Raw genomic sequence first — 25,821 nt, 5'->3', positions numbered from 1 at the left:
CTGAAAGGAGCAAATAGCAGAGGCAGCAAAATGTTCTTTAACCAGCAGAGCAGGGCCTGACACTCTCTGCAGGAGAGAGTAGCTGCATAGGCACAAAGGAAAAGTGATTTTGCATTAAACGTCTGTGGGTAGTGAGGATTCGCATGTTAACCATTCCCATGTTAAGTCTGAAAGAATGCCCCAAATATCCATGAAACTTTTCTCCTAATAGGAAGAAAATTTAAACCCAACTGGCCTATTAGTATCTGGACCTCACTGTGCAGAATCATAGCAGGTGTCCATTCCTGTACACTCCAGGATTCATATTAATGTACACCATGAGTTTCACTGACTTAATGTCAAAAGCCACTTGAAGTGAGCACTGTCACAAGCTTGAAGTAGACTTCACCTGGATGTTGAATCAGTCTCAGGGGTAAAGAGTCATCTTCGTCCTCCTCATTTACAGTCCCTGTTGATGTGGGCTGTTTGTAAACTGAAAATAAAAATTCACTTTGCATTCTATCTGCAGAAAAAGCTGGGTTTCCATTAAATTTTGATTCACACATCTAAGTTTGTTCAAAAAGAGGACTTAAGGTTCTCTGATTCAGCTAGAGGCATCTAGACAGACTAGTTTTCATCCTGCCCAGTCCAAGTTGTCAAATATAAGCCAAAGTCCACACTGACCATGTGTATGACACAGTGTCCAGACTAGTAAATTCATTTGAGCACTAGCTGAGAGGAACAGCATATTTTTCCCTTGAACATGCTGACTTAGCAAGAGAGCTGTGTAATTTCTGAAACACAGGGTTATTTTTGCATCCATACAGTTGGGAATGTAAAGCAAAGCTCATCTGTGTAGACATGGATCCTACTTCATTTAAGATTATGAATTCTCATCTGTGCTGCTTCCTCTCCTGTATTACATTGAAAGCAGAGGTAACAGGATTAAAGAATTTTGCCTTCCCACCCTCAGATGCATTTAAATGTATCAACCCAAAAGAGAAAATGTTCAGTACTTTATTTTTAATTCCTACTGACTTTCACTGTTCTTTGCTTTCAGAATATATTTAGAAATGCTAATGTAATTCAAGGTAACCATATGACATTCTCTGATGACTTTGAGTGGGAAGTACTAGAAAACCCTGATAAGGCTACATTTATTTCATTATTTTATTGATGCACTAGGTTCTGTTACTAAACCGCAGCTTACCTCCAGCTCTGGAGTCATGGCATTGCAGTCTTTGCCTTAGTCTGATTTGCCAAGGAAATTAGAGTTACGGTGTTCTCCAAATTTGTGTGTGTGCTCATTTCTCTTTGTAACATTGGAACTCAGTGGCCAGTTTCAAGGAAAATTACCTAAGAGATTCTATCAAATATACTAAATTTCAATGAATTTTGTGGAAACAGTTAATCAGATGGAGGACTGAAACTTGAATTAGTGCCCTACTATGGAAAAGGATGCAAACTGATCTCATCGGCATCATTAGACACAAGCAAATCCAAATCAGTTACAGCCATTTCAAACATCATTGGTGGAGAAGTTTCAATCAAAGCTCGTTAGCTTGGGACAACCCAAGCTGAAGAGAGCGGGCCAGGAGAGCAACACTCAACTTCTGCTGTCTGAGCTGTTTGGCATTTGTCAACCAGAAGTTTCTAGGCTTCTTGAGTTTAGAAGGAAATTTTCAAAATTAAAAAGAGTCACCAGAGATGACTGGCAACTGGTGAGGTTCAACACTTAAAGTTGGCCACAATGGGCTTGTAAAGCTACACAGCTGTACAAAGAAATTGTGAATTTTCTGGGCTTCCTCTTTTTTTCAGATTTATGTTAAAGATGCATGTACTCTAGGTGATGAAAGGAAACCAAGTAAAAATAGTGTCTTGACTTATCATGAGAAGAGGGCTACATCCTACCTTTTAAAAAACTGAAACAAACTGAGGAAAGCATGAAGAAAACAAAAATGAAAAATGGCACAAGATTTGGCAACCAGCTTTTGTGATGAAAGCATAAGAAATTGACCTTGCTTAAAGAGTGGGAAGGAGAATGGAAGAATGGTTTCTAGACATAGGAAGAGATCGTAAAAAGAATATTAATCCATGAAGTCACAACAAAAAATAACAACTACAAAGAAATGATACCTTGCTTTGAACACAAAGCAATACCCTGCACAAATCTCTTTGTGTCATGCTTCACTGGCAACTCTGAAGCCAACAAAACCCAAAGAACAGCTGAAACTTTTGTCCCAAGTTTGGTTGTTAATAGTCTGTCCTAGTCCCTTGCTCACTCACCCAGCAGTCTCAGTCCAGCCCCGTATATATCCCAATAGGACATAATAGGATACTTGTCCCACCAAAAGGCAGATACTTTCTACTCCCATGTATGTATGGGTTCCCCTCACTGGTTTGCATTACTCCATGGTGCCATGTGGGAGTCTCACACACTCAATTCTCAGACTAGGTGAACTGATCTCATTAAAGCAGCACCGTGATACTGCCCAGGGTCTTACATACTTTGCTGCAGTTTATACATGGAATGAGGATGAAGCAGGTAAAGATAGGAAGATCTGAACGTACAGAGATAACTATAGATTGGAACAGTTATTTGGATGAGTGGACTGGTAGATCATTAAATTAATCCTATCACAATGCAGGGGAGAGGACTTTATTAAACTTCAAAGGTCCCACAGAAACAAGGTGTTCTATAGAATGCATCAGGGGAGAAGAAAATGATGAATTACATGGTTTATCAAACATACATACATATAATTTATTTTTCAAATATACACCAATGGTAATGATTATATTATGTACTTATGAAATGCCCCTCACCAAATCATCAGTGCCTATTTGCAGAGGTGCTTCACTGACAGTTTTCAGACAATACAAATTACATTCAGGAGCCAACTGAAGTAAGCCGAACAAGCTGGATATATGGCAAGGATTAATTATGGAGTTTTTTGGAATTTCACTTCTCATGCACACATAAGAAGTCTGACAAAGTATTTTTTCATATTTGACAAAGAACCCATCAATTTTCACTGATAACATAAGCACACAGAGGCTGCTCTGATCTCCAAGAAACATCCAATATGCCATTAAGAAACTTCTAAGTGCATGTATACAAACGTTAGGCAGCCCCATAAAAAGCAAAGCCTGAGCAATAAAGTGTAAAAATTAGCCTGGAATTATTTTCATGTTCTCACTGGTCTCAATTCCGACCCCCTGGAAGCTGCTAGAAATATTGTTGCTGCCAGTACTGAAACATGAGAGGACCTCAAGCTGCTTTTGAAATATTACCACTGATTTCCTGATGTGAACTCCCTGACTTCACAGACATGAATGGAATTTGGCCATGTGTGTTTAAGCTGCTTTTTGAAATTTCTAAATCTGGGACATGTTTTAAAAACATATATATACATATATACATGTATATAGAGTTATATATCTCAATTATTAGTGGAAAATTTGCTTTTTTGGCAAAAGTTCAACATGGTGAGAACTTTCTGTCTCCTTCATCAAATGCTAATGTGTCCACATAAAATATATCAGTTTATGCCAGTAAGTGGCATTTCCAAAAAATTGTACAGGTGTTTACCTTGGGCAGGAATTGGGATGGAATGGCAGCCTTCCCTATTCTTCACTATCCCTCAGGTCAAATTTCAACCCTTGAAAGCATGATGCACTGACAACATTATTGTTGGAAAGACAGCTGTAACATAGGATTTCCCTGCTTACTGAAAAGGTTTTGTGCTTTCTAATCCCAAAAGTTTAATAGCCAGAGATCCAAATAACCAGATGGACACTATTATGTCTGAATTGTGTACCTGACATGTAAAAGAACTCGGGCAAGGTTTTTTGCTAGAAAAGCAAGCCTAATTTTCACAACTCCCTTTTGTGAATGCCAACTAATATTTTTTTTTTTAATTATATTGTTGTAAAAGGCAGTATAATTGTTCATGACTGGTGACCTTGCGAATTTTAAGGCCAGAAGTCATTGACAAGACACCTGACCTCCTGCGCAGCAGAAATCGCAACACCCTGAGCTTCACAGCTGTTCCGGTGCCGATAACTTGCCTTTGTACCCAACACGCTCTTAACAGGACACCTTGAACATGTGTTCAGCAGTTAGATGTTGTGGTATTAGACAGGATTTTGCTAATACATATAGGAGATGTATTTACTAATATATAGAGGAGAGTATAAACACTCTCCCTTATGTTAATGATTTGCATTTCTAATAACAGACCGGAAGTACTGCCTGGGTCAATTGAGGTAACTTTTCTTACAAAGCTAGAGCTGAAAGGCTTCTGGCCTGAACCACAGTTTTGGAGAAGCCCTGGGGTTAGTTTGGATACAGACAGACCACCCAGGGGATTCAGGTATTTGCTAAGAACAGGCATGGACACTTGACTGTGTGAGATTTGAGAAGTGTCACACAGCATCAAACTGACTTAAAATTTCCATTGGGGACCTACTGCTCCCTTGTCTAAGATATTTGTAACAAAACAACAACATCAACAACAACAAAGCCCTACCCGAAAAAAGTCCTGCAGGGATGACTAAGTTGCATCAGTTCTCCCAGAGGTATAATGTATACAAATCAAATCAAAATATAAATCATTCCACCCTGTTGTGGGGTTTATGCACAGTTTCTTTTAATAAAATATGCAAATATTTTGCAGTAAATTGATTTCCCAGTTTCAGTTCTCTTATCTCCATATTTATTATTCATGATTCTTCTACTCCCCCACTTGAGCAGATAAAAAAAAAAAAAAAAGAGGGAAAAAAGCTGTGTAGAGTTCACTTGCTTTTAGGAACTAGCTTTATTGTTGTTATTATTAGCACAATTTTATACTCCTAGGAGTGAAAGATAAATGTAGATATTACTTCTAATCTCAAACAAAGCTAAAAGGTAATACAATGACACCCTCTTTAATGCAAATCAGTGCAATAAATGACTACGTAGCCCAAGTGTTCTACTGCATTACAAATTGTAATGAAAGTTCGAATTGCTGAGCAAAATGACTGTTGTTTAACCTGTGACCAAGCTGGATGGTATCAGTTCTGTTGTTAAAGGTGTACACACCATGACTGTACTGGAAATAAACCCAAATATTTCAGATGTCTAAAATTGTTGCTAAATAGGGTTTCTGCTAAAATAAAACCCAAACAAACAAAAAAAAAACCCAAGTTTTTTTCCAGCAGGAAAGCAGGCAGCTAAAATTGCTGGTCGGTTGGATGTTGCATTAGCCAATGTAAGTAGCTGCTGTTTTCCATCACTACACGGTTAACAAGGTCTGCAGTAGAGAATCAAGACTGGCCAACCTGGCTGCACTGTTCTGGTTGCTGTTGCTGTAGGTCTCTGTTGGAATAAAAGACAGAAAGATGAGGGAGCCACTGAATGTCAGGGCAGCAGAGCAGGCGCAGCTCATCGCATGCCAGGAGAAGGTCAAAGACGAAGGGAAGAAAAAGGAGAGTAAGACTTCAAAAAGAATCAAATGTTATGTTTCAGCCCTATATAGAGAAGACCCTATTATGCCACAGGTCATTTAAATATAACTTATTACAAGCATATGCTCCAAGTAAGCTCCATTTTTGCCAGCTTTACACAAATGGAGCTACTTTCAATTTAATTAGGCATAATGATTTCTTCCCATTAAGAATCTCAGTGAATTACAGGTTCTCATTTTTAAAAATGTGTCTGTGATTTAGCAGTCCAATTGACTTTTGAAGGATTTAAAAGTTTTATTCCTTTACAAACAAAAAGCCTGGCCTGCAAATATTCTGATAGGAATTAGAGTTAAGTGACAAATTCTAGAGGAAAAAAAAAGATTTTTACAGATATTCTAGGTTTGTTGGACTGGCTCAAGGATTAAACTACATTTTCTTCTGATAGTGCACTGCCTTATAGGAGTTCAGGTAACTGTAACCACAAATTTTGATCTTTGCAGAAACATTTTCATCCAAAAATTCCTCAGAAGAAAAATTCCCAACAAGACCCTAAGGTGGACTATTTGCGAGAGGAGGGCTCTGCAAGGTTTGGCCCAAAGCACTGAAGATCAAATTCTCTCTCAAGTCAAAGAAATTGTGTCAGCATGGAATCTGGCCTTAGGTAGCACTGGTGAAAAGAGACTACCTTGCAACCACATTGGCATTGCAAATCAGATGGGGAAAGAAGGAAAACTTCACAAAAAGACCTTAGATTTCTTTCTAATCATTCCATTTCTTCTCTGCCAAGAAACTGATGGGGTTTGTCTCTGCACTTCATCATAAGCTTTCACCTGGCATAAATCCCCTGCTTTAAATGGAATGGCATCATTACACTAACATGATGATGGACACTCCTATCTCCGGAAAAAGCTTGCAGGTTTATTTGGCAGTAGAATAACCTTCTTCGTAGCCTGACAACAAGTTATTTACCATAGGCAGGTTTACTTTTTGACAGGCAAATGAGATGGTTTTTCATCAGAGAACCTGACACATTGCTAGAAATTAGTGACTGGCCAGCTGCTTTTTCTCTACAGTCTTACTCAAGGAGCTCCTAAGGTTTATCTTCTCTGCAGTGGTGCACACCAGGTCCTAAAGCAGAGGTCAAGCATGGCAGTGGGTCAGGGAGGAATAGGCTCCAGCCTGCTGGATTTCTTACTGCGGTCAGCTATTGCTCACTGCTGTTTGGCTACATTCAGTACAGAACTTTTATTACTATTATTTTATTAAGATGTAAATTTAATTTTAAAAACTCTGCAAAAGAAAAGTCTGCCTGGAAAAGTTTGTTCATGTTGCAGTGTATTATCTGTAAGTCCTCCAGCTAGGCTAAAAGCCTATCCCACTGCTCCTTGGGATTTCTAGTGAATTAATAATGTCACTGATGAATATTCAAAAGTAGGCAGCTATTGTGCCTCCAAGCACATAATTAATTATTCATTACACATTTTTATTCACAGAATTAAAAAACACAGGGTGCTCTGGGAAATGAAGTGTACTTCACTGCAGGGGCATGAAATTCTACACTGCCCCTTTAAGGATTATTACTCTGTATTTATAGTTGCCAGGGCAACATAAATGCCAGGCAATTAGATCATGGGTTGTCCCCAAAGACTGATGGGATAATAAGCAGTAGTCAAGTATTAAGTTGACCCAGTAAATGTCCCACATGAATAAACCTGGGCTAGGACCACAGCTGGCATCTTTCAAATAAAACTTTTACATTAATATAGTTTAAAAGGTGCATTTATCCGGGAATTGAGCACGCATCCACAGTGGGAAGGCTGCGGAAAGGGCTAATACCACTTCCCGGTGGTGGGTCACAGGCTCTGTTCCTCAGGCTGGGCTTTGTGCAAAGTTAGGAGCAAACTGAGCCTCTAAAGAGCTCAGAAGAAGCAGGGAAAGCCCCACATTTACCTCCTAAGAGCCAGTGTTCTGTGTCTGTGGAAGGGTTATTTTTTCCCCTAATTGTTCTGCAAAACTCACCAGTGGGGGAGAAAACCAGTTTTGTTCTGGGCTTTAAAAAACATGTATTAAAATCTGGGTATACTTTTGCCTTAAAATCAGTTTAACAGAAAAATAGCGCCAATAGTACTCCTGTAAATTATTACCTGTGAAAAAGTCATGTTACCAAGGGCATTTTTTCCGGACAGAAAGAGTGATCTAAAAATAACAAATGAAAAGGACCAGAAAGATTCCCCTAAACTACTTTTTTTTTTTTTTTTTCAGTTTTGTTGCAAATATCAACCTCAAATTGTTGCTGGCTACTGGCCATGCCTTTATTCACTGAATTAATTTTCTGCAAATCCTTCCATGTAATTTCAGAAATTTATCTTTCTCTCAAAACTATTTCAAGTTAAGAAAAACCCAAACTGTGGAGCAACCACACACACACATTATTCAATTTTTCCCCATTAATACCAGTTATATTATTATTTTTTAACTTCATGCCTTCCACTATCCCCACTGGTGACACGAGGTGATGGTTTTATTGTGCTTTTAGATCACTACTTTTGTAGAGGAGAATGGGAAATCATAGCTTATCTCTGCCTGCAGATACTTGGCTATGCTAGAGCATGAAATAGTTCTCAGTTAGACATGCAGTAATGCTTTCCATAGTTTTGTAATACAAGGGGAAAAATACAATTCCCAGGAAGTATTATACATCCGTCAGTGTAAGAGAAAAGACACATTTTATCAGTGAGTGTGCGTGTGCATAGATTTATCCAAACATGTAGATACACATCACATTGCCCCAAACAGATGAATGCATTTGCTCATTCATTAAAATTACGTTTATATATAATGAAATTACTAGCTTTGTAGTGAAAATATTTTAAGGAAGAAAGCAAAAGCTCAGACACAATTTTTCTATGATAGTATTATTTGCCAAAATGTCCCTACCTTTCAACAGACTTCGCTTTTAATGATTTGGGTCGTAATTCTAGCCAGCAAGCAGAGACATACCTTTCTCCTAAATGAGAAAAGGAGGGGCACTGTAAATTGCTGAGGGGGCAGGCTTGCCCAGACCACTTGTTCAGACACTGGGCCACGTGGCCTTGAGACAATAAGACTTATGTGCTTAAAGTTAAGCACATGCTTATGTGATCAGATCCTGAGAGTTGAACAGCTTATCAGACTGAACTCTTAAGTCTGGTTATGGGTATGGGTCACCTGTGTCACATAGGACGGGAACAGCATCCTCATGTGCTCAGGCAGGAATTTGTTCAGGAGATGGAGCAGGACCACCCCTTAGTATAGCCAAAGATCCTGAGCTGCAGTACTGAAGGATATTCACCGTCTGGGCTCTCCTCCACCACATAACGTATCTGTGAGATAGCAAACCCTAGGATATCACCTCTGCTGCTTTTATTACTTACTGTTGAGTCCTGTGTGTATTTCCGAATGACAAGTCAAGAGGTACACGGGAATATTTCTAGGTACAAAATATATTCATTTTCATACTTATAAATATGGATGTGGTTATATTTTATATATGTGTATACAGACACTAAAATGGAAAATGTCTAGAGCAAATTAATTCGGTTGCATTTGTGGATTTGAAATATCAGCAAAATATCATTTCCAGCAATTATTTTTAGCTACAGGTAAATGATAGAGGACTGGCTGCTTCAGCAGCTTGCATCTGTTTATTAATTACAAGAACACAAAAATTTGACAAAAACAATGGAGTTGTCTTTCATGGTGTTGTGAATCTCAGGACAATCTCCTGCAGAATTGACCATTAATTTTCCACTTGGACATAGTCCACAAGAAACCTGACAAAAATCAGCCACAATGGATGTATCTGCAGCATTCCATTCTGGTCTGTTGTTGCACAAAGACACAAAATAATGAGCTGATGGAGAATCTCTGTCTTGCTTAATGGTTAGAAAAATTAGGAACTGTCCTAGTCTGCAAGAAAAACAGCATGATCAAATAAAGATGTTGGTTTTGCTGGAAGGAACACACTATCCAAAGTTCAAAGTAGGCTCATGTGGAGATAATGAATCACTATACTAATATCAACGTTAAAGAGATGGGATTTACAAGGCTATAGCTTCAGCCAGAGAAGTTATATCCCGTGATTGCCCAAAAGTTACATCTTAGCCTCATGACCTGGCAGCTCTCACTCCAAAGTCCCAGCAAGTTCAGCCCAAGGCAAGGAGCCATTTTCACCAGTATTTCTAGCTCTCCTTGAAGGAAGGATGGGCTTTGGTGATAACACTGTACTCCTGGACTGAACGGATGGGCGTTGAGTTCCTTTGGTAACATTCAGCTCAAAGAAAGTAGGAGTCTGCACAGCATATGAGAGGACTTCAAGTGAACTGGGAGTATTGGAATATTGATACGTGGGAGATTAAATGCTAACTAAAGGGTCACTCAAACATGGCACCAGCAAGGTCCATCTTGGCAGTTTCCCAGACAAGGTTACGATAAAATCTCATGCTGTTTTCCAAGTTTTAAATTAAGAGAAAGTCACACACAGCCCTTGTGATGACTTGAGCATGCATCTTACTAGGTCCAAGGCAGTGAGATTTTTGGGTTTTGCAGGTTTTTTTCTTGGTTTAACCATGACTGAACACCCAAAATAGCTTTGTATCTGTAGGAACAGGAAGACCTCCAGTCTTCTGTATGAGCTGAAGTAGCTGCCTTTAGCAGGTAATTCCTAGAGCTCAGACAAAAGAGTTGTCTTTGCTGGGAAAGCCACCGAAAGAAAACAGGAGTAGGTTTGCTTTCATTAGAAATGTGGGATGGGTCCCCACAATAGGAAGCTCTGCTGCAAGGCTCCAGACCACAGTGGCATTTGGATAACTGCCTGTGTTGCTAAAAACTGCTTTAAAATTAATTTACAATTAATTAAACTGCATGCATCACTCTGTAGAAAAGGCAGAAGGTGGGAGTGCAAAGTGCACAAACTACATCTGAAGGAAATTTTCTCCTGCAGGACGGCAAGTCATGGTATCAAGCATGATGCATCATGCATCCGTGATTTCACCTCTCTTTGGCAAGTAAAGGTAATGCCAGGCACCCTGCTTCCTGCATGCAGGGTCTGGCCAAAGAGCTGCTTAAACACATATCAAACTATTTTTCTAGGACCAATTTCAGTCTTCATTTTAAAGTGCTTGGAACCAGAAAGCCTCCACATTGCAAGCTCGCGCTGCCTGGGCATTACTGCAGTGACTCTGTTAGTAACATCTACACAGAAGCACTGCTGCCATATTTATCGAGTCCATCTCCTATAAATTCATTTCTTCTGTTTCTCCTTCTCCCAGTCATGCCCATTCCTTGACATTCACACTTTCTGCGTCAGAAAGAAAATCCTCTTCCAAGGCTGATATATCCTGTCTGCTGTCTCCTAATGTCCACTTCCCACAGCAGTGTGCCAGTATTTATGACAAAGTAAATGTTAGTAATCCTAAAAATGTGACAAATTCATTGAGGAAACAAGAAGCCTCCCTTGTTTTAATTCCCTTGCTTGCCTGGTGTTTTGTCACTAAGTGTTGTCAGTTGTATGACACCTAGGGTGAAAGCTCCTTAGGATAGCCATACTCTCTTTGGTCACTTTAGGAAGTGCTGGGCACACTTGAAGACATCTGTATCAGGGCTAAAGGGACAGGAACAACACTATCAAACAAACACAGTATTCCAATTTCTAGCACTCATTTTTTCTCCTCTAGAGGAAAATTATTTATATATATATTTATGTACTGAAAGTCCAAAGTCCACACTAAATGGAAGTGTCTGTATACTAAGACAGCAGGTCTTAAAACCAACAGAAGTGACTGGCTTTTTACGTGCAAAAAACCCACGCAGAAACCAATGGCACATTTGCACTGGCAGTGGTAACACTGTAGAGGTACCTACACCGGTTGTGACTCTTGCTCACTCAGTGGTCAGAAGCTCCACATCAATGGCACCAGCACCTAAACTAATTAGATCTCAGTGGTGCAGTGCTAATAGAGCTAGGACTTTTGCAAGGTGCTGCACTCCATAATGTGGATACAGGAGCATGCCTGGAGATACCAGCACCATGTGCCATTGCACAGCATTGACACGACTCACAGGATTTATCCAAGCTGATGAAGGAGAAAAGTGACAAAGCCAGGATGGAAGACACAGATCTCCTAAATTCTCATCCTGTGTTTAATTCCTCTGTCCCTCCAAGGAGTTCAAGAGTTTAACGAGACAGGTTAATGTATGGTGATGTGAATGCAGATTTGCTCCATTGAAGGCATTCTTGATTTACAAAGGAAGAGCTAACACTGCGAAGATCACATACCACAGTCACTGTGTTAAAGGAAAAGAGTTTTTGGAGAGGCACATTTGCCTTTTAGGGTATTCACAGTGCAGGAGCAGGGAGGAGAGGATGGAAAGAAAAGGAGGAATAACCAAAGTTAGAGAAGAAAGGTACATTGTGCTCTATTAAAACAGCTTAACAAAAATCATCATGAAGGAATGTCTATATTCCTTCAGGCAACCCAGGTCAGTCAATGTAATTCTTACAGTTGGTCAGGAGCACTTGATGAAATCTTCTATTGAAGGAGTCTGTTACATGACTTAACAGATCCAATTATGTACAATCTTATAGCTAAATATATAGAGATACATGTGTGCATGTATCTGTATGTGTTTGGGAGAACAACAAAAGACATTTATAGTCATCTGTTCTAAGCAATGTATCTTTACTAGATGCTAGCAAAATTAAGGGAGAGAGAGGAAAAGAATGGGAAAAGGAACTTGTCTCCTGCAACTCCCAATCCTTAATTACAATACACAGATAAATAAGGAGACAGGCAGACAGGTAGGCAGGAGGGTACAGATAAAAGGGCATGTATGTTCAAAGGAAACCTAATTACCTACTATTCCCTTGCTCTATGGAAAAAAGTTCAGAGTTTCATTACTGACAGAAGCTAAAAATTGATCCATAGAAAAACATTCACTTCACTAGAGGCTGCAAAAGAGCCTCAGCAACTGACACAGAGGAAAGTTGTTCTGAATTCCTTCAGGCAGGTTGGAAGGCAGCTCCAGCTTGAGTAATGCAAGAGGCCTTTGAGGCATACAGATGCCCTCCTTTCTGAAAAGTTTTTCTTGGAAAGCAAACTTCCTCCTCTCAACTCATGCTTGGCAGAGAGGATTGCAGTCCAGGCTTGCTGTGCATTTCATTCCAGTATCAGTGGACACAGCTCAACAAAAGTTAATAGCCCCTTTCCTGCTTACAGCTTTTTAAAGCAAACACAAGTAATCATCCAATCTGCCCCTTCCCTCTTTCAGTTCTTCTTAATCTCTCTTTCCTACCCATCCTCACTAAATTCTTCCGCTCTCCTCTGCCTTCGGACAAACCCAGCCTGGGAAATGCAATATGCATTCCTTTCCTAGCCATGTCCCCTTGTAACACAGAGGATTCAAGCACATCTGGAGGTGAACGGATTACAGACTTTCATCTCTACAGTGTAACATGTGGTATTATTCCCCCTGCTGCCCCCTCACCCCCCCAAATCTCTCTGTGGGGTAGGGAATAGCTCTTTCTCCATGTTTCAACAATACCCAGCAAGATGAAATCCTGACTGAGCCTTTGGGCATACGCATACTTTTCAATAATACTAAGATGATTTTGAAAACTCCATTGGCTGGACTGGAGGATCTGAGGTTGGGACAGAGCATGCAGCCGGCAGGGCTCTGCTGGCCCTGCATGTGCTCCCACTGCTCCAGCTCAGCACCAAGCTTCTCCTACTAGTTTTCTATGAACAGGGACAACTTCTATAAGGCAGTATTAGAGGTTCTCTGTCATCATCTTCAGCCACATCCATATTTTCTTTAGAGCAATAATTAAAACAACATATTCACCAGCTGGGTTATTTTTTTCCCTAGATTTAATCTGTTCAGGCTCTGATTTACATATTAAAAGCACTAATTAGCCCCTCAGAGTGTCTGAGCACGGATAGTGCAATAACTGGTCATGTAGTCACTAGAGACCACTCCCTAGTGTTTTTGGTAAGATCTCATGTATACAGGCTCAGTCTCTGGATGGCAGGAATGGCCATGTGTAGAGGGTTGTCTGCTTTGTTTCATAACATTGAGGGACTGTACTGCTGGATTGCTTCATTCTTGCATTCTTTCTTCTCTTTGAAGTGTCGTGTTTAATCCGTCTGCTTGTCTGTCAGGTTTTTCCCCTCCCCCATTCCCCATTGCGTCACCTGTGAGAGCACAGACCGCCTTTGGCCAATGCTGGTGCAGAAAATTCCAATCCAATCAAAGACACAATGGCCTGTTCCCTCAGCTTTGATGCAGCATTCAAATAAACAAGAACTGTGCACTCAGAAAGAAAAAAAATTCAATAAACCTCTGAGCCGTTCTTCTGGCTAAGGATATTCAAAAGAATTGTTTAATTTTCTTTGCATGTTTAGAAGTCACCTACAAAATGGCTCATTGGTCTGGAAGCAATTTTGCATAGCCCCTGGTGGGAGGCCTGAGTCTGAATCCTGACTGAGCTTGTTTCCAAAGCTGCCAGGAGGTGTGATGCCTCCAGGGTGGGAAGAAAGGCTCTCTAAACCCAACTGACAGGGTCTTGATACTCAGCTTCTTCCTGGAAATGTGTAAAAGCAAGACAAGCCCCCCTTTCCCAGCAATCACTGTGAATACCCTCTGGTTTTAGAAGATGCAGAAGGTCCCATTGCTCTGGAAAAGGTACAGGGCTTCTTTCCTCACATGCAATGCTGCTACGTGAATAAGATGCTTATTGCTTGGCCAACAGGAACTGTTATCACTGCATGGCATTGAGCTGCATTGCCTCATGGCACAAAGCCCCTTGGAGGCATATTTGCACCATATTTCATCAGTACATTCCTTTGGGACACACAGAAGAGCAATTGGGCACCGAGCAGGGGCATTTCCCCCTCTTCTGAAGAAGCTGTGCCATGGGGCAAAGGAGATTTCTGGGGTTTTTGATCCAAGGCTTAGCAAGAGAAAATCATCTAAATCAGTGCCAAGAGGAGATAAAGTTCTCCCCATTGCTCCACTCATGCATCCTAAATAATCTTGCATGAACATTCTAACTCCATCACCTGCCAGGCAAACGGTTTTCAGAGTGGAAACTGGTCTTGAATATCAGTTTGAGTAAGCCCTAACACTAGGAAAAAATTTACTGAACAATATTCTCTTTGCCCTGTTTGTTAGCTTGCCAAGGAAAACTAGCCTTAATGTTGTTATTAGCCCCTAAAACAGTTAAGTCCATGACTGGGACTCCTGGGCACTAGAGTATTGCAAGTACTCAGCACAGCAGTATTACAGGCCAGGGAAAGGTGTCATTTAGGTAGGCAAAAACAAGCCTGGGTAGAAGAAAGCAGAAAAAATTAGTGTTTCTTGAAGTTGTTGTCCTGAGTGAAATTTAGCATTTGTGGTTCAAATAATGATTTTTGGTGCAATTATGTTTCTTTGCCTAGAGGAGCCCTAAAGCCTATGAGGTGTTGCAATACCGTATAGGAGAGAGGCAGATGGCATCTACGTAAGCAGCAGAGGGTTTGGCCAAAAACCAAGGGGAAATTGTCTAGGCTGTGCCACCATCTTTGCTAGCTATTTTCTTCATAACAACATTATAGTTTTCCAAGAGTCCCATTTCAGAATAAGTTTTTTAAAAAGCTTGGATTCCATTGTTACTAGGAGTGCAAGAGCACCCAAGAGACTGTAAAACTGTAGCTTCTAAAACTGTTGACTTCTCTTCAAGTTAAGAGAGGAAATCATACAGTGGGATGTAGGTCTGGTGACACAACTGTGTAAACCACCCTCTGCTTCCAACAGAGGCAGATACCTCTGACATATTTAAAAACTACATGCAAAGAAAATAAGTCAACAAAATCCATTTGATTTAAACTATAGGCTCCCTGAGGCTATGAGAACAGACCCTCTGTCTACCAAGGGAGCTGTCTGACTAATGTCAGCTCTTGTGAGCTGCCTCTCCAACCTTTAAACAGGTTGAAATGCTCAGCAGACGTACTATTTTTATTAGTAGCTTTGAAGTTACAACTGAGGGTTGACTATTCAAACACCTTCATCCACAGTGTGTCTCAGTGATTTCAGTACAAAAGTCGCAGTCACAGCTGGCCACATCCCACAAAGAGGAAGAGAATGATGGTATTTAAGAACTACCCCTTCAGGACAGGGCAAATCTTGTCTTGAATAGATGAAAGCTTAGGAAGGTTTTCCAAGAAAAACCTATAGTTTTGCTGCAAACCTTTGTAGAGCAGTATCTCAGAGACCTCCAGAGGAGAGAAATCATCAAAATAAGGGCATCATTTCTTACACAAATTTCCTTTTAAAGAGTGTGTCTCAAGACTTGTTTGTCAGCTTCTGTAATAATCTATGCAGTTAGTTTTCCCAAAACTTCCCCGAACTGAAGCCATATGTTTTGCTTTGATACAGGTTCTATTGAATTAAAAAAATTGGCAGGAAGCTTAATTGTAGGCAGTATTTACTGCTAACTAGAGAATAGCAAAAAGTTAGAGGATTTAGTATGTGCATTTAGTTTGGGATGATCCGCTAGAGAAGTAGGTTGTAGGGTTCCATATAGCCAATGTTATTAGCTGGTACAAAAAATCCAGGAAATAAAACACCTTTGTGCTTTCCTGATGCACCTGCCTTAGAAACACATGGTCTCATGCCTCCTCCTTCCCCTTTTCCTCTTGTGCTTTTATCACCTTCAGCATTCAAATGAGATACCTCCTCTGTTCCTAGCCCACTCAAACAACTCCTCCATTTCTTTCTTGCTCTTTAAACCTTCTGCTGTGACTATACCGATGTCTTCTCTTCTTCCCTCTGATTTCCCAGAGATAATATATCTGGACATCATCTTGTCCCTGCATTTCAAGTGTCTGCAATCTTAGTGCCATTTTCAGTGTCCAGTCACCTTAGTGAGACTCAGCATTTTATGTCCAACCTTTTTTCACAATCATCATAAAAGCTGAACTTCAGGACACAATAGACTAACAGCTCAACAGAAAAGTATGTTCAATATCCCATTGCTAATGTGTTACAGCAAGCTCTCCTTGCATGCTGGGGCAACAAGTCATCATGCTCGGGACCTGTGGTCTGTAAGCACATTAGGAATGCATAACTTTGAGAGGGGTAGGGGACAAGGGCTAATTAAAATCTTCTGTGATGCCCAGTACAGAAGTAGCAATCTTCAAGTTTCATTTTACTGATATCCCTTCAGTCTCCCTAAAACAGCAAAGCAGAACTCAGTTGCAGCCAGCAAAGCCACACAAATTCTTGCCTTAAAGCCACACAATAATGCCAGTTCTCAGCCAACTCCTGAACTGCATCAAGCAGACTTGTTGCAAAGCCTTGGCGGAGCTGGCCTGACTGTGAAGTTTGTGGTCAAATAAGACCAGCTGAGCAGCCTGTGATGTGAGCTGTGCTGGGAACATTTCCCCAGCAAATCAGCTCTATGGTCTCACATCCTGCTTTAAATCTCTAGAACTATTTCTCCCTCATATTTTCTATTTGCTGTATGGATGCAAGTCCATGTGCATCTGCAGTTGGGATAACTAAGACCTTTACTCCCATCACCTGTTTGCATTCTCATCACTGAATAATGCAAAGCCTCCCCTCGCTGCCTACTGTACTGTTACACACAGCATACATGTAATTAGCTTAAAATAAAACTCAGGCTTAACCATTAGTGCTGCTAGTTGCTGGTTAAGACAAAGCCTTGTGCTGATGACCAGAGTATCCTTTTCTCTGTGCTGTGCAGGCTCATTTCAAGATCTGCACTCTGGATCATGCTCATCAGTGAGCTTGCAGAGTAGCTCTTACCAAGCAGGCCAAAGTCCACAGTGCCACATTTTGGTAGCAGAAAGATGTTGCTGAAAATAATTGGGCCTGGCAGCACTCGATTGGTTTCCAAAACCAGTCCATTAGTTCCAAGACTCACTGAGTGTTTGGTTGCTCTGTAAACCAGCCACATGCCTAGATATTGTGCCCAATTAATCTGGAATGAGTTTGATTTAACAATGTATATTTGCAACAAGCTGCTTCTGTAAAAAAAAAAAAAAAAGGAAAAAATTTGAATCTTTTGTTTTATCCCAGTTACACCTTTTTCCCTTTCTCTCGTCAGCTGTGTGGCTGCCAGTGCCCACAGGTATTCCTCAGGGATGTGGCAAGAAACAACAGTACAACTGGCTTTTTGACAAGGGAGAGGTGGCCTGCCAACTGCTACCCATTGACTGGAGCGTGTGCTTGGCTCTGGGAGGCAAACGCTGCTGCAATATGCTCTCCCTGGAGAAATCCATCCTCAGAAATCATGACTAGTGCTGAAATGTTCCCAGATTTCACTGCACTTTTAAAGCATGGAGGTTGAGCATCAGGGGAACCAGTTAAAAAATATGCATTTAAGTTGTTGTAAATAGTAATACTGTGCTTCCTCCCACACCATTTCTGCAGTTTTTTTCAGTTGTTTTTGCATTTGTTTTGGATTGAACCCCCATCACCAGTAACCGCACAGACAAGGCAGATCGAGGCTCCAGATGAATGCTGCCTTCTGTCTGGTTTTAAGACATACTATCCTTGGAGGAATGAAGATTCTCCATTCAAACAAGTTTGCAGGCATGCAGCAATGCAACCATTTTACTGTTGCTTTACTGGACCCTTCCTTCCCATAAATTCGTAGTCACCTGTAAACCAGTACTGTTAACATTACACATTAACTCAGACTCACAATATGCAAAAAGGCGGATCCTCTCTAACTTGGAAAACAGAATATACTGTTAGAGGTGTCTGATTTAGTCTAGTGACCAAAGTCACTAGACTGTGGGTAACACAGTTACCCTCATGTAAACTCCAGACTCACTCTGCTGCAAGCAGAGAAATCAAGCTAGTTACTAACTTCAGTGATTTCTCTAAGAGCAGCATATGGTTAAAATGATTCCTAAAACATCCAACACTGGAAGAGCCAAAATTCACCTATATGAATGGGGTTGGAGAACACCTGAACACAAATACTGAGAAGCATTCTTGCATCTCAGGTATACTACATTTCAGCAGTAGGGTTGCTCACGTTTCGCTGATGGCCTCTGTGACCTTGAGAACAAAACAGAAGAAGCTAGATTTAGTTTCTTATTCAAGAGGACTTTAAATTCATTCTCTATTTTTCCCCAGCATACTTCAACTTGCACTGTTAGATACAAGTATTGGTGAGAAAATGCAAAAAAATATCACGTTAGTGATAGATCCTAAAAGGATTAAATGACTTCATGCATTATTCCTCATGGGATATCAGCAACTTTTAATCAGTATGTGAAATATTTCTTCCCACTAGCTAACTGGTTTGGGAGGAAGGAAGCTGATTTAAATACAATTGTCCAAGCTCAGCCAGCCTAGCCTCAACTTCTGAGCAGTGTTATCAAACCCCCCCATTCAGCACTGGAAGAGTTTCGCTAGGTTGTCTACTTCCAAATCCTACATCCGCTGAGCAGCCCCCCACTTTTCTTCCAGCAGACAAAGTCTGGAGTGAAAAGTTTGCTTCCATCTTTTGGCTTACACCGTAGCCAAAAGAGACAGTACGGAGCACATACTACCTCCAGGCACCAAAAGTTCCTGTCTCTGTGCAACATGGGACTGGAGTGGGAAGGGACTGGCTTTTGCATGATTTCCAGACCGAATTCTCCTTGTGAGGGAGGGGGATGAGAGTGCTGGCACAGAGTTATCCTCTTGGAGCATTTTACCCTTTCACAAAGCCCTCCCCAAGCTGTGCACGATCCAGCCCTCCAGGACAGCTCACATTTCTGACCAGATTGTGCACGAGGTTCCAGCAGCCGCCTGGAAAGTCACTCCAGCAATTAAGTGTTGGTAGATTATTTTTTTTTAAATACGAAGGATATGGCCCACTGTGCGGGGTATTGCAGCCACCCTCCCTGTCAGGCCGTTTCACAGTAGTATTGTGGCGCCATGGAGAGGAGCTAATTGGATTTGTTGTCACCTCCCGAAGCTGCCAGGAGCTCACGTCTGCTCTGGTTACAGATGAAGACATCACGGTGACAGGCTTAGAGATGGCTCAGCTGGCATCCTAGGGCCACTAATAGAGCCATGTTGATTTAATGTCCGAGTGGAGAGGTGCAGACAAGCTGTTCAAGTTTTCTATTCCAAACAAAGCAGAGATCTGTTATCAGTTGTCTGCGGATCAGTAAATAAACTTCCATGTGGCTCTCACAGCACCTAACCATTGCTACAGAAGAATGACAAAGTATTTTAACATTGAGATGGTACTTTTAAATGAGAGCACTGTCTCTATGGTTTATATTGCCCTCAGGGAAATCAGTTAATTCCTTCATACATAAATTTTACTTAACTATGTAATTATGGATGAATCCTATTAGTCTTTAAATTGCTCACTAGTTAAAAGGTGTGTGCATGTTTTCTACATCTCTTTTTTGTGGAATGTACAGATCATCTGCACTTATGAAGATTAAAAGCCTATTTGGGGATTTTTGTTTGTTTGTTTTTTCTGCTTTTCTTTTAAGTGAAAGCATAGAATTTATTCGATGACTAGAGCATGATTTTTTTGCTGCTTCTGTATTGTACTATCTACTCAGAGCACAAAACTGGGCTTAGGCAGTGTTTCCTTTATCCTCAGCATTCTCAACATCTCTGTCAGCCATCACCCTGGCCCACCTGGCTGCCTTCACGTGCTATCACCCACTTCTCCCTTGTGCTCCATGTTAAGTGATGACTCATGCCAGCATGATGAGCATGTGAAAGACAGCTGAGACAAGACAGTGTCCTTTGATAACCATTTTCACAGCTCTAAGCCAAGGCTGAAGTACAGCTCTGAGTCATAGTTTCAAGGTCTTGGCACCCAAAGCCACACCAGACTCAGCACCTCCCATCTTAGTGCCAAAACGAGACCTTTCCCTTGATGACTCAAGGCAAGTGGCACACTTTGAATAATCCAACCATGCCTAAATGTACAGGCATTTATGAAACAGGCCTGTGGTTCCTGACATCTCTGGTACTTCCATCAGTCCTGTTCTTTAGGAAACCCCAGATTCAGTCACATCCTGAACCTCCAAAAAGCAAGAGCACTGCCAGAGAGCAAGATGCTTCCACTGTGCCACCAAGGAAAATCACTGAGGTCCTGCCAGCTGCTACCACCATCAATACCAGCCAAAGAAAGCAGTGACTCACCGGTTTGTCTGACGCCTTTGGATTAGAGGACAATTCAGGCTTGCAGTGACCTCAGGGGGGCTCTAGCCCAAGCCCATGCTCGAAGCAAGGTCAGCCTTTAGCCTGGACCAGGTTGTTCAGGGCTTTCTCTAACTGGGTCTTGAAAACTTCCAAAGCAGTGCTGTGGGTGTCCATCACCAGCACTGAGGTGAGCCTGGTGGGAAACCAGCCTAGCCCCTGAAGAGCTCAGGGAGGAGAGTCATAGGAATATGGCCTGGTTTGCACTAGCTGCAGGAGAGGGTTGCCCCTCCATCCCCCCAAGGCTAGGGATTGCTCTCTTTTCTCTTCTGTCATGCCTGCATGCTTGGTGAGCTCGGCAGCCCCATGGAGAAAGGGTGAAGGGAAGAAAGATGGCACCTGTGGAGAAAAGATGCTTCAGATACCAAAATGGCTTTTCTCCATTCCATCACTTATCGCCATAGGTACCCAAGGTCACGTGGGGCCTGAACAAGCTGAGAGCGGTATTTAGGAGACTGGACACAGGGCAACAGTGTACTCTCTGCTCTGTTAATACTTGATGTAAGCCAGAAGGAAAGCTGAAGACCTCACCACACAACTAACAGGCAGCAAAATTCTGAACAGAAACAAATCAGGAGAGAAGCAAGGACACCTCCATTAATACTTGACTACAGCATTTCTCATCCATAGACTGAGGGATTTTGTAAATGACACTGTTGTTATCCTCATTCTCCAGGCAGAGTAGAAATGTGTTGTGACCTGTTCCAAGTCCTTCATCAGCCCAGCAGCAAAGTCAGGAGCCCAAGTACCAGAACCCCAGCCTTGTGCCCAAACCACTGAAATCTACTTCTTCCTCCTCAAACAGTTATTTCCTGTCTGTCCATATCTGAAGAGTACCCTCAACAATGATGAAAATTCAGCTGTTTAATTTGGTGCTGCTCGGGCCATGCTCAATAAACCAGAGGTGGATTGCAGAGCCAGCAGGTGGTAGAGGAACTGGAGCAGCTCTAAGAAGCAAACACTGGGGAGCTAAATGGTTACAAAAGGAGGGTGAGCACCTCCTGGCAGCAAGGATCTGACTCTCTGCAGAGGCAGCTGGGCAGTTACTTCTCTGATAGACTTGTGGAGATAATGGAGGAAGAGGTTCACTGGAAAGCCTTTCTTAAAATTTACAGCTGACCTTAAAACATGGTTGTCCCCTACATGTTGTCCTCTGAGGTGTGGATGGAGCCTCCACATAGTACAGTGAAAACCAAGAAAAGCCTTTGACAAACTGCCTGTGAGTCCAAGCCAGAAGCCATTTTGAGAATGGTCCAAGGACACGAGCAAAAGCGGATTTTGGTGGCTTCCAAAATTCAGCTGCTGTCCCTTTCTCAGGAGTGCAGATCGAGATTTTCTGTCATACTGCACAGAGGGAGAGTAAACAGTTGGGTGATAAGGATAGGACAAGCTTAGAATCAATCCTCCTCATCCAGTGGTGCAATTGCTGTCTGAAAGCCTGTGGAAAGTCACCTCCTCATACAAGCTGACCTCTCACACCTCCAAAGTGCCTTTTTCAAGTGGCATTATGGGCATCTTTTATCTTGACAGGCAATAGATTTTCACCTTTAACACGTCTTCATTTTTTTGGCACAGCAGGAACTGTACTTGAAGGAATGGTCCAAAGAAAGGACACCATTTCTCAACCCTTTTTTCTCGTAAAGGGAAACTTCCTAGCTGGCTGCCATTGTCAGTAATCTCCACTGACAGTTACAGTCTGGAGAACTTGGACAGATTTTCTCTCTCTTCTCTCTAGGCTCCAGTTCTAGCTCCTTTTGATAATCTTCCCCAAAGCTGTTAGGACAAATGATTCCAGCTTCATCTATATTCCCTCATATTAAATGAGATAATTTGTGTGTTATAGAGTCACTGAGTAGATTAAACAAAGCCACCCGGCTGGAGATATGACGCAGTACTCCAGATTTTTCAGGCTAACCATTTCTTTTGAAAAATAATTGAAAAATAATTTAAAAGGATTTGGACTAAGATCTGGATTAACTGAATTAAAATAATTCTAGCTCCCAAGGGCTGGCTGGGACACTTCTTTTCAGGTATAAGAAAAAGAGAGTGTTAGAAAGAAAGCATAAGAAAATTATTACTCTAGATACAGTACACAGAGCAACAGATAGGACAGGTAAAATTACTACTTTAGCTTCTACCTGCTGGTCTCTACACCAGACTTAGACTTAGCTGAGAAAACAGTTAGCAGCATAAACCTTGCCTAAGAAGGCAATACACACCACAATGCTCAGTAAGTAGCAGACTTCAAATTCTCACATTTCTTATGGCCAGGAGCAGTGTGAAAAAAAACCACAATCAATCTCTGAGGCAGCAGGTCTCCTATTATACCCATGTGCTAGCTGCAGCCACCTTTTCCAGGGCTGCAGTGTGCATCCCACGTCCATACATCAGTTTGCTGTACTTTTTCATGGGGTTGACCCCATACTTCCAGTGCTGCCTTATTAATTCACCTGGCTGAACCAGGTGAACCAGTCTCTGTCTTGGCCAAATGACCAGCACGGTCCCTCACTATGGAGCACACTTTACTCTCCTACCTCTTGTGTCCATAGAGCCTCACAGTTCTTAACAGGGAGGAACTAATATCTAGACAGAAACTATTCATATGCTTGTCAGCACAGGCTGCCCTGGTTGTGTCTGGAATTTGGTTTGAAGTTGGGTAACCAGAAGCCATCTTCATCAGTGAGAAGGCAGGACATGAAGAACAGTATCTGAACAAACAAAATTACCTAGTATAATTCCTTGTGCTACAGGATAGCACTTCTAGATAATGTTAAGGTCACGGAACCAAGCTCATTTTCAGCTTTCAACCTTTCATTCCATTAATAAAGTAGTGAAACAAAAGACCATGTGGTCTTCTTTCTCAGCTATGATGAATATTTCATGCTTTTCTGGAGGAATTTGCTTTAAAGTAATTCAGTTTGATTTTATTTCCACTGATGACTGGTTCCAGATCTCTGATGCATAAAGCTGCACTCCTGTCTCTCCCTCTCACCTGGGGCTTATCACTCAGGGATCCCCAGACCAAACTTGTCTTTCCTACTACCACAACGGGCAGCCATCCTTCACCAAGACTAGGACAATTCTAAAAAACAGACCTCTTGTATTCTACACAGGTAATTCAAACAAGTGGGTTAAGATTTAATCACAACAATAGCCAAGTATATTTTACATATCTACTCCTGCAAGTTTACTCTAGAGCCAGAAGCAAGAAAGAAAATGCTTCTCATCAATAAAAATTAGTTCACTTTCACCCCCCCAAATGCTTTTTTCACAGATTATCAGTTAATCCAGTGTTCACTTGGATAAGGTCCCAATTGATCCACTAGCCACTGGCTCATCACCATCAAGCTGCCTCTTGAGACAAGTCATACATATCTGCAAATAGACATAAATGTAGTAACCAAAAGCTTGCTATAGCACTCGGCATCCACAGTGTGCAAGAAGCTGAATAGGGTAGCTGATCAAAGTGCATCACTAAGCATAAGTGATCATCTCCTAAAGTCTTGAATGACAACAACTTGTAATATGAGAATCATTGGAAAGGAATCCAAGCAGGGTCTAAAAGCAGTGGCAGAAAGCAGCGTTGCATTACTTGCCCCATTACGTTGTTGACATGTAGGTTGGTGGGTTTTTTTACAATAACAGATGACATAAAAGTTGCACCTTTAGCCAAGGATCCCAAACCATGTTCAGTAAGCTGGTGTTTAATTTTAAATACATACAATTCACCCATCACTGAAATGAAGTTGTTAATGCCGTTGAAAATCTGCAGTGCTCAAAACAAGGCAAATGAACACGATATACCAACATACCACAGAAGACAAGGAATACTGCATGTAGTTAGGAAAACAGGAGAACATTTTAGATATGCTGAACATACATAACTAAACTGGTTACTAGTCAGAAGACATAGCAAATGCCCCCCTTATTACAAATAATACCATAAGATGTCAGTGCTAAAGACACTGGCTGTGCCACACAGAAGCCAACCAGAGTCCTTTCTGTGGCAGGGGAGAATTAGCAGCTTCTGTATGGGAAGAATGCCCTCATTAAGCACCAAAACCAGTGTATATTTTCCCTGGGAGCCTCCCCCTGCCTGGCTACAGGGATGTGACCAGGTCAAAGTCTAAGGCAGTATGGCACCAGCCAATTCCAGCTCAGATTTCCTGTGCTACAAATGCTGTACCCTGCTGTTGTTTATTATAATCTTTACATCATGGAGGAAATATGCATACGTTCTTCATAATTGAGGGCATTAATTCTAAAATGAGTCATCAAATAGCTTATGGGCAAAATGAAGATGTTCAGAGCCAGCAACCCAGAAGGTGTAAAAGAAACCCCTATGCTACTCTTGCTGTTATTTATTTTGAGGGACCACTTTTGAGCAAAGTTCATTCATGACATTTCATAGTCAGGACCTCTGTGCCAGCATTCACACCCTCGCCTCCCAGCCAGAAGCTCCTAGATTCATCTCGCATCAGACGTCAGTTCACACCCAGCACTGACACAGCAATGAAACATTAGAGAATTGCTGTAGTCACCTTCACAGTGACAGCCTGAGGGCACCCCAAACCTCCTCCAAACATAAGAAATATTGACTTTCTCTGCAGAAAAGGACACTTGACTCCAAGTTCTGCTGCTCTGAGGGCACCTCAATAGCTTCGGGTAGGGGGACACAGAAAGGCTCTCTGTGGCTAGGAGAGATCCAGGTACAGCAGCTCCAGCTAAATTCATTTTTCTCCTTCCTCACTGCTAACTTAATGGAAGAGAACAAAGCTGGGAAAGAGCAAGGATAAGCCTGGCTTTCCCTCCCTGCTAACCAGCTGCTCACACAGGGACCAGCGCTTGAAGCCCAGCTGGTCCCCTTCCCTTGAAACCCAGCTCCCTGTGAGGCTGAGTGGCACCTGGGGCCTTTTGTCTATCAAGCTTCATGGTGGCCAGCACAGACCTGCCTTGGGCCCTGGTGCTTCCCACCCAGCCTGCACTGCTGGGAGTAGCAGGACAGGTACTTGCACACCTTTGGCTGCACCAAGGACATGGACGTGCTTGCACAGACCTCAGCACACCTCCCCTCCCCACTTTGGTGAAGCTTGCAGAGACTTGAAGGGTATCACAATTAAACTTTGT

This window comes from Phalacrocorax carbo, chromosome 9 (assembly GCF_963921805.1).
Source record: "Phalacrocorax carbo chromosome 9, bPhaCar2.1, whole genome shotgun sequence".
NCBI lineage: Eukaryota > Metazoa > Chordata > Aves > Suliformes > Phalacrocoracidae > Phalacrocorax > Phalacrocorax carbo.
The sequence above is the reverse complement of the archived record's forward strand: the minus strand, read 5'-3'. Positions refer to the sequence as shown.